The sequence below is a fragment of the Pinus tabuliformis genome, chromosome 6, assembly GCF_031772625.1.
Source record: "Pinus tabuliformis cultivar Carrire ecotype Pingquan chromosome 6, CPIR1, whole genome shotgun sequence".
Taxonomy (NCBI): Eukaryota; Viridiplantae; Streptophyta; class Pinopsida; order Pinales; family Pinaceae; genus Pinus; species Pinus tabuliformis.
The window spans coordinates 421,958,144-421,967,825 of record NC_142292.1 but is presented as its reverse complement, the minus strand read 5'-3'; the positions used below and the strand labels follow the sequence as shown (position 1 = coordinate 421,967,825).

General features: G+C 40.5%; 1 pseudogene; it reads left to right on the top strand.

Moving 5' to 3' along the window:
- Nucleotides 1-1,614: 1,614 nt before the first annotated feature.
- LOC149259103 (uncharacterized) lies at nt 1,615-2,184 on the top strand (annotated as a pseudogene).
- Nucleotides 2,185-9,682: the final 7,498 nt, after the last annotated feature.

Below are 9,682 nucleotides of genomic sequence, written 5' to 3'. Positions count from 1 at the left end.
TCAAGGAAATCTAGGGCAATATGATCAAAGGGAATCTAGGGCAACATCAAAGCTCACAAGAATTTGCCATCATGAACAATGCCATATTGACATCAATGAAAACCTTGATTGACATGCGCTCCCTCCACCTAAATTTCCTTCTAGTTTTTCCGAGGTTAACATGATTAAATCAAACACTATGGAATCATCTGATCCCTCGATAGTGCCTTTAGAGTCTTAATTAGCTTCCTATGGCAATGAGATGCCTTTGAGCTCTTTAGAATTGGTTTACCAGGTAGTTCAATCATTTTCCGACCCATCATCTTCTAAAATTGATCAAGTGGATACGATCAATGATGATTATTCTCCTTTACCTTGGTTAGAACCAATTTCACTCCCTGATCCTTTCGACTATATGTTTTCAACTGACGAAAGTATCATGGAGGTCATGATTTCGGTTGAAATGCTATGGAACGATTACTATCATCGTTCAACTTTTCTACCTAACCTTGATAAAATCGAGAATGATTTTCTACTATGTTTTCTCCATAGGTTGTAGATAATCCAGAATGGCCCGTTTCAGTTTTTCAAGCTGAATTCGAAAGGAATTTTGGTAATATATCTACAACGATTTCCATAGATATCTCAGTCAAAAGAAGAGTTATTGAAAATATTCATGTAGGTGCTTCATACTCAGTTGAAAAGATTCAAATGTATAAAGCCATGTTTCAAGAATTTTGTGAAATTTTTTATTGGTGATCCGAATGGAAATCTGCCCATGGTAATGTAACTAAAAATGTTATAAATAACAAGCCTCTTTTTGTAAGAGGACAAATCATCCAGCACAATGTAGTTGTAGCAATCATTTGTTGATCTAATGAAAGCTAGTTACTGATTTATTTTTTGGCTTGGGTTTACTTTCGTTCTTTTCTTGATGTGACAATTACTCAAATCTCCCCTGCCCCCCCAAGATCTAGATCAATTTATGGATCCTGGGGTTCTCCCCCTAGATCCGAATCAGTGGTATAAGAGCGAGTTATGACTCCATGGAAATTAGGGTTTCAAAGGGTTTAACATTCTTTTCTTTCACTTGTTGCTCATCCATGGTCTTCAAAAGCACATTATTTTCACAAATCATGTCTACCGATGGTTGCCACAATGTCGCATGCCTTAGGGTTTTGCTATCATAGTTTGGCTTATGATGTCATTCTTGCGCTGATATTCTTGAAGGCTGTCTCAGGATCGAATTCCGCCGAACTCTGTTTCAATTTTTGTGATTCCAAATCAAGGTGCCTATTGCCCCATTTGATGGCCATCCATTTTTTTTTTTTCTGTTTCTCCTGTAGGAAACAAGAAGAGTAGGGGAAAGTGGACTAATAATATTATCTTCATTTACTACGTCAAAAATTGGCTCAGTTTTAACATTAGTGGCAATTGTAGCTCCAATAACATCGACCTCGAGTTTAATAATGCAAGAATTAGCAGTTCCATTGTCCAAGCGAGTGACAATGAAACCATATCTATCATCTGAACCATTGTCAACATCAGGATCTAGCGTTGTATCCCATCACAGGAAGGCCGAATGAACTTCATCATCGTCCCCTTCCTTCTCTACCAGAGGTGGTCACAATCATAATGTCGATATCAAAGAGTTCATAGGAGCTGCAATACATAAACTACAAAATGTGGGTAATGATCCACGATGAGTGCCAATTTATTGTAAAATTCATGGCATTCAATTGCCACATGAATTTGGTTTTGAGGGATTGTGAAGAGTTTAGAAGTCTTTCTCTGAATAAGGAGCCACAATAGACATGAAAGAAGAGAGTGAGTAGAGACGAACCCTCGGCCTCATCCTCCTTCGAAGAGAAGAAGTGGTTACCATGACTATCAAAGGTTTGCCCCCACCGATGATTCATGCCTCAAAACTATCGCTACAGCTCAGACAGGCCCTAGCTTAGGTAGAGCAGTGTGCGAGGAATTCCCACAATGCCCCTTGTTCAAGAATAGTCGGGATTAGCTAGTCCCATCAGAGGAGTTGGAAGCCTTTCACCAGGCATGATGTAACCCCTGATCTCAAGGCCTCCCGTTCCGTATGTCTCGATGCCCCCCATGAATTATTCTACCCAAATTCCAATGCGTCCTCCTAGACCTCCTCCACTACCATTCTCATCACAGGCACCATGGTGGAGAACAACGCTCTAGATCTCCTTCTCTATGATGTTGCGCAGCTTGCTGAAGGCCGCCCTGATGAGTCAACTATGATCTATAATACCCTTGCCCAAAAAATTGCATGGCGGTGTTAGAATCCATCTGCGAGAAGACAAAGCTCTTCGATGGCTCTTTCCAATAGTCAAGACCTGTGAGTTTGACAACAACAAGCAGTCCTCTTGGATTTGGGCTGACATGCAAATTTTCGCATTACAACCACTGCAATGGATATATATAGAAGGGTTGGAGGATCGATCCCCGTGACACATTAGCTATATGTATGTTAGAAATAATTCACGCATAGGCTGCAGTGAACACATCGAAGCCACCTGCAATAAATTCCCATACAGGAATGCCAAGAGACTATGCGATTTATGTGATTGCATGTGTAATGCTTCGGTCCCTTCACCATCTCAATGTGGATGAAAATATTGTTCTCATTGCCTCCAAAGACATTCCACAACCATATGGGGATAATGTCAAAGCAATTGTGGTAGACAATAGGGAGAACAACTTACTCTCACCCTCGGCAAATTATATGCATGGAATTTAGTTGAGTATGAGTGTGTTATCATGCTAGATGCAAACAATTGTTTATGCATAAAACTAATGATGAACTTTTCAAATGTGAGAAGTTTTATGCCTTCTTCATCTTCCACATAAGATTCTTCGTTTCACAACCATCACAGGTGATCAGGCACATTGGACCTTTGTATTCTGCCCTTCTAGCTATGCATTTGGAAGCTACTAGTTCCCATGTTGATTGTGCTATCGTTGTTGCCTATCTTGAATCATACTTCTGAGTGTGACAAATGCCAAGGTAATGTCATGGTGGGACTCAAATCACAACAATGGGATTCAAAAATGTGAAACTTGAGTACTTGGAAGAAGTATTTACACCGTCTCATTGGATAGTGGAAATCTACAAAGGTAACCCACAAAATAAGTTGTCAGATCTCTATCAGATAGATCAACAAGTGATCTCGAGGTTCATTACAGGATACCTCTATCCTCTAACCCTCGTACATTATGGTTATGGGTCAACCACACAAAACCCTTTTCCAACAAAGTCCATTTTCTCGGCCACACACTATCCACCTCATAATTGGCCCACCAGCATTACATGGTATCTCTATCCTCGACTCTTCGTTCATCATGGTTATGCGTTAGCCATGAAAAACCCTTCCCAGTGAAATCCATTTGCTTGGCCACACACTGTCAATAACACATTTGGCTCACAAGCATTACATGGTATCTCTATCCTTGGATCTTCGTGCATCATGGTTACGGGTCATCCACAAACCCTCGGTTATGGGTCAACCACGCAAAACCCTTGTCTTCGACAACACTTGTTCATCCACAACTCATCTTCGACAAAAGATTCCCTGGAGGGAACTTCACACAATGGGGACCATCGCTCCCTAAGGAAGGAAGAATGATCCGAATGGAAATCCACCCATGGTATTTACCCATGGCAATCATTCGAATGGAAATCCGCCCATGGTAATGATCCGAATGGAAATCTGCCCATGGTATTTACCCATGGTAATGTAACTAAAAATGTTATAAATAACAAGCCTCTTTTTGTAAGAGGACATATCATTCATCACAATGTAGTTGCACCAATCATTTGTTGATCTAATAAAAGCTAGTTACTGATTTATTTTTGGTTTGGGTTTACTTTCGTTCTTTTCCTGGTGCGGCAATTACTTAGATCTTGGGCCCTCCCCCCCCCAAGATCTGGATCAATTTATGGATCTTGGGCGCCTCCCCTAGATCCAGATCACCTGGTCCTACGAGGAAATGCCAAGAATCGATCGAAGCCTTGATGTGCACGAGATTAAGACTTACCAGGATGCCAAACCTATCAGACAACGATTACATCCTGTGCATCCATAAAAAGTTGTTGCGATTAAAGTTGAGGTTGAGAAATTTCTCAAAGTAGGTTTCATCTACCCGGTTCCCTTAACTGACTAGGTATCTAATATTGTACTTGTTAACAAGAAACATGGAACCATTATCTGTCGATTATAGGGATATTAACAAAGCTTGTCTAAAGGATAATTATCCCACTTCCTATATCGATCAAATGATTGATGGGAAATGAAATGTTTTCATTGATAGATAGACTTTCTGGCTATAACCAAATCAACATACTCCTAACTGATCAACACAAAACTCCATTCATCTGCCCATGGGAGACTTTTTCCTATCAGAAACTCCCATTCTGTTTGAAGAATGCCGGTGCAAATTTTTAAAGGGCTATGTCTTATGCATTTCACGATATCAAGCATATTGTGCAACCTTATCTCGATGATTTTCCAGCTCATTTACTGAGACGGGAAGATCATCCAAATAATTTTAGAGTATTTTTTATCAGATGTCGTCATTACAATATTCGCTTGAATCCACACAAGTGTGTTTTTTGTGTGCAATCTGGTCGATTGCTAGGATTTTTTGTTTCAAAGGAAGGAATTTGTGTCGATCCATTGAAGGTTGAGGCTATTTTGAATCTGCCTCCTCCTTCCAATATCCGCCAACTCCAAAGTTTGCAAGGGAAGGCAAACTTTCTACGTCGATTTATCCAAAATTGTGTCTTGTTGACTAAGGGTTTTACTTGACTTTTGAAAAAGAGCATCTCAGTTATCTAGGATGGAGTGGCTCAAAAATTCTTTGATGCACTTAAATATGCATTGACCCATACACCGTTGTTGCATTCTCTCGATTATCATCGAGAGTACTTTTTATACTTAGCCGCGTTTGATGCCACGATAGGCATGGTTCTAGTTCAGGAAGACAAATTGAACAAAGAGCATGTGATATATTACTTATGTCGTATTTTGACCAAAACTAAAGCAAAATATGCACATGTGGAGAAATTGGCCTTGGCAGCTGTTCAAGCTATCCAATGTTTTCGTCACTACATTCTATTGCGCAAAACTACTGTGATTTCTGATTGCAACCCCATGGTTTACATTCTTACTAGAAAATTGTTGGGGGGAAAGTATTCCAAATGGATAGTCATCCTACAAGAATTCAATTTGGCATTCATTAAATCCAAATCTAAGAAATAATTGGTATTTTCTGAATTATTATGTGACTTTCCCTATACTGAAACGAAAAATGTGGTAGAGGATTCTCTTCCAGACGAATCCCTCTTTTTGATTAGTACGTTAGATCCATGGTATGGAGATATCATCATTTATCTCCGGACCCAAACATTTAATCAAAAAATGAGTCGAACTGATCGTCGTCGTATCCAGTATCGATCCCAACAATACAATATTGTTGGTAATACACTTTATTGTCGTGGGGCCAATTCCATTTTCAGATGATGTTTAACTCACGAAGAAGCCAAAAAGGCATTAAATGACCACCATTCTGGAGCTTGTGGCAATCATATGTCAGGGTTTTCCACTTCTCAAAAGATCCTGCACGCATACTATTTTGGCCTTCTATGTTTAAAGACTGTATCAATGCAGTCCAAAAATGCCATAATTGTTAAATCTATGATAAAAAATGCGTGCACACCTATCTCCTCTTCACCCAATCATTGTTGTTAGTCCTTTCGCTAAATGAGGCATTAACTTCCTTACATGTAACCCTCACTCGACTGAGGGGCATGGGTACATTCTCCTTGCGGTAGATTGTTTTGCGAAATGGGCCAAGGCGATGCCCACATATAAGGATGATGGTGAAACTACATCGATTTTAGTGTTCAATCAAGTGATTGCTCGTTTTAGAGTTCCATAAGCCATCATCACGGACCATGGTAGCCATTTTCGGAACTATATCATGACCGATCTTACCATGAAGCTAGGCTTGCTTCATGATAGTTCTACTCCATATTACTCGTAAGAAAATGGCCAAGTAGAAGATGTTAACAAGGTATTAACCACCATGATTAAACATATTATTGGGACTCATAAATGAGATTGACATGTAATTCTTTATCCAATATTGTGGGCATATTGTACCACAATAAAAACCTCGACAAGTTTTACTCCTTTCCAGCTCATTTACGACATGGAAGCAGTTATACCGATCGAATGCGATATACCGTCTTTGAAATTGGCAATTGAATTATTACCAACTACTTATGCTGAAGAAGAATGTTTCCTGTACTTAGCACAACTCGATGAGACTCACTGTGATGCTGCATTAGCTAGCAAGGCCCAAAAGAAATGAGTTAAAGCACAGTATGATCAAAATGTCAAACCTCGTTCATATGTAGAAGGTGATTTAGTCTTAGTCTATGATCATGAGCACGATAAGTTAGGCGTTGGTAAGTTCGAGCCCATGTAGCATGGCCTTTATGTTGTAAAATGTGCGTTGGAAAATGGGGCCTATGAACTGGTTGATTATTACGAAATCCCTTTGGGAAAGCCCATAAACAGTATTTACCTAAAGATATATTATGCTTAGATTGTGCGGTGATTTTTTTTTTTTGTACCATGGTTTACATGTGGTAAGTTTTAACAACTTTTTACGATTTTCGCTACTTCTCATGCTTATATTATGTTAAACTTGATTTGAAGACGTCAATGCTCCCTAAAACTTGTATTGGCTTCGCGTATGGCGCTAGTCGTAGTTTTCAAATTTGTCTTCCGTATCCCCGGGCATTTGTTCACCCATAGATGAGTTAGTCAAACAACGAATAATATTGCAAAATATAGCACAATGATTGAGATTTATTTGATTCCATTTCATTTGGCATTTGTTGATTGATCATTAGGTTAGATTCACAATGTTAGTGTCATTCTTTCCAGCCTTCCTCCAGTGATCAAATATGCTCTTACAAAGTGGTCTCAGAGTGTCAAGGTCAAATTTTGTCATTTCAGTGAGTCTTCAAGCAAAATTTGGTCACTAGACATTAGGTCTAGGGTTTGCTTTCACTCCTTCTAAAGTTGTCCAAATGTCGGTCCATGTCATCATTCTGCTGATTCTATCATCATTCATAGGGTTTTCATTATCATGTCAGTGTCTAATGAGTCATTTTACACCTTGTTCATGCTTCAGTTGCACCTGGGCAAGGTCATTTCCCTCTCCTAGGGTTTTGAAGGCAATTTCTCTTGGATGGTCAAATCATTAGAAAAACCTGTATCCAGATGTTCATACACCTTCCCCTATCCTTAAAGTACCTTATCAAATGCTTTCCATCACTGAGATTCCCCAAATTCCTCATTTTTGCATAAACCCTAGTTTCTTGCCACAACTTGGCAATTTTCTAGTCTAGGCCTGTGTTTTGCCCTTTTGGACCCCTTCCCCTCGCTCGATCTCTGATATTCCACTTTCCCCTACTTCCTAACATCCCTCCCTACTCTCCAAAATTTCCCCAAGAATTTACAAGCCTCTCATCCCCTTCATTTCGCTTCATTTCCACAAAATTCCTTGTTTCACACATCGGGATAAGTTTCACTCAAAAGATGTTTCAGAGCAATAAAAGATGAATTTTGGAAAACTGAGAGAGTTTTTTGTCCAAAACATTCCAAATAATAAAAACCTCCCTCAATTTTTACACAGGTGTCATGGTTTTAGAGAAATGTCAAAATTACAATTGCCTCAGGAGAATGGAATGCACCTCTGAAAGTGACCTTGGGAAAATCAAGTTTTATCCTATCTTGGTTGGCCAAATGACTTTCTTGATGAGTCAAATGTTAACTAGACACAAAGAGCTTTCTAATGAGCTATCATGAGCTCAATTTGGAGTTGAGGAAGGCATTCAAAAGTTGACTGCAACAACACTCTGCCTTGAGGCAGCCTCATTTGGCACATTTTGACCAGTCTTGGGAGATTTGATTTTTGACAAGGCAAATGAACTCAAAATTGAAAAATTCCAGTTTTTTTGGAAAATATACTCAAATAAATTTCTAAAAAGCTATCCTGCACCCAATTTGGTCACCGGGAAGGCCTCCAAAAACCTCCTGCAAAATGAACTATGTAGCTGAGTGGGCGCTACACATCAGCTGAGGCGCGCTACGCACCCAGGGCGTGCTACGCATCAGCACGATTTTTCCTGTGTTAATTTGTTCGTGCACTATGCACCAGATGCGCGCTACGCGTTGGGCAAGGCATGCTACGCGCTGGTTTTTTCGCCCAGAAACTTCCCAGCAAGCATTCAAATCCTTTCTTAACTCAAGCAAACTACAACATTTTGAAAAAGGAAAAAGTCAAACAACAGTCAATTGTGTGCACAGTCAGCATATACATTTCAGCCATCTTGTCTTCAAAACTATGTCAGAAACCGAATCAGCTTATGAGCAGAGTTATGACATTGATTCAACACCAGAAATAGAGGTGCCAAGGAAGTATCACAAGGGTGGCAAAGGTGGTCGGCATGTCAGGGAGGAGCCCACTTCTTTGGCTCATTTGCAAGCTTGTCCACTTGCAATGTACTGTTTTCAATACCAATCATGTTTTGGATATTGTGAGCGGATCTCACAAATTCAACATCACAGAGAACTAGCCCGCTTGTTTGTCCTACATTTGCACAATGGTCAGGTGAACCTTGCAGGAGTGGACTTCACCCTATCACCCGAAATTGTTGCTCAAGCCACCGGGATACCAAATGTTGGGGAGGAGTGGAACAAGCGCCAACAACTAGACAAATTTCATTATGAACCATATATCAAACCCGGGTGTATGAGACACCTAACTGCTGTTTTTCCCTTCAGATTCCTAAGGGATGAGTATGCACCCTTGATGAGGCTCATTATGCGCTATTTCACTTGTGAGGGCAGATTTTCACATTTATATTCGTACCATATCCGTTTGTTGATGCATTTCACCCGGGTACGAATGATGAAAATTCCATTTTTCATGTGCCAAAATATAGAGAGGATGGTGCCCTTAGTGCAAAGGAAGAACCCCGCACAACAACACAAGAGTATATATCATTATGCACTGATTGAGATCATAGTGATGCATCAGTTGGCACAACAGGGTATTGCTTGGGAGGATTTCATCTCTCACGACTTCTTCACGGTGCCACAACCACCCCCTGATATTGTCCATGATGAGGGAGGGCCTTCACATCAGTTTCACATTCCAGAGCCCGAGCATGTCAGCACTCCAGCATGTGTTACATATCAGAGAGGCCACAGGGCCTTATTTGCATCTGCACGGCGAGTATTATCTCCACACCAGGTGGAAGGGGCCTCGCTTTCGACAGTAGCACAGGTACAGGAGAGAGGCAAACAACCCATGATTGATGAGGGACCATCAGGTGATCCGGACATAGACATTATTGACCTTGACATCAGTTCTCCTAGCTCGGAGCTAAAGGAGATCATTCAGCAACAGAAGGCTGAAAATCGCTTGTTGCAACAGAAATTGGAAACGGCCAATTGGACAATCAACTACTTGGAGCAGCGTAACAAGCAGCTAGAAGATGAACGCACTTTTGATGAGTTGCGGCGAATCCGAGAAGACTGAAACTTGGCCCGCAAGAGACCCGGTGATTTGACACCTATTGAGCAAGGGTCTATGCTCA